The sequence below is a fragment of the Nicotiana attenuata genome, unplaced genomic scaffold (assembly GCF_001879085.1).
Source record: "Nicotiana attenuata strain UT unplaced genomic scaffold, NIATTr2, whole genome shotgun sequence".
Classification (NCBI taxonomy): Eukaryota; Viridiplantae; Streptophyta; class Magnoliopsida; order Solanales; family Solanaceae; genus Nicotiana; species Nicotiana attenuata.
The window spans coordinates 110-772 of NW_017677534.1; positions in this window are offsets into that span (position 1 = coordinate 110).

Sequence of the window (663 nt, forward strand, 5' to 3'; positions counted from 1 at the left end):
TCTTTACTACTGATTCCGAAAGAGGGGTATGAAAGAAAATAAATAAGGCTCAAAGGGGTAACAAAGGATAAAGAGTTTAGATAGCAGAACAACATGCCTTCGTCATTCCAATCTTCAAAACATGCCAAGTACAAACAAATACAATTTAAACCAAAGAAAATCATACATAATGTCTCTTGACCGCATCGGAATTGATGGCCATTTCGACACACTTGCCTTCTATGTCTGTTAAATACAAAGCACCATTGGACAACACTCTCGTCACAACGAACGGCCCCTGCCAATTTGGGGAAAACTTGCCTTTGGCCTCAACCTGATGCGGAAGAATGCGTCTCAACACTTGCTGACCCACTTCGAACTTTCATGGACGCACCTTCTTATTATATGCTCTTGCCATTCTTTGTTGATACAATTGGCCATGACACACTGCTGCTAATATTTTCTCATCGATCAAATTCAATTGCTCCAAGCGGGTTTTGACCCATTTATCACATCAATTTCGGCTTCTGCGACAATTCGAAAGGATGGGATTTCCACTTCTGTGGGTATCACTGCCTCGGTGCCATAGACCAACAAATAAGGATTCGCCCCTACTGAAGTACGAACAGTAGTACGATAACCCAATAATGCGAAAGGCAGCTTTTCATGCCACTGTCTAGAACC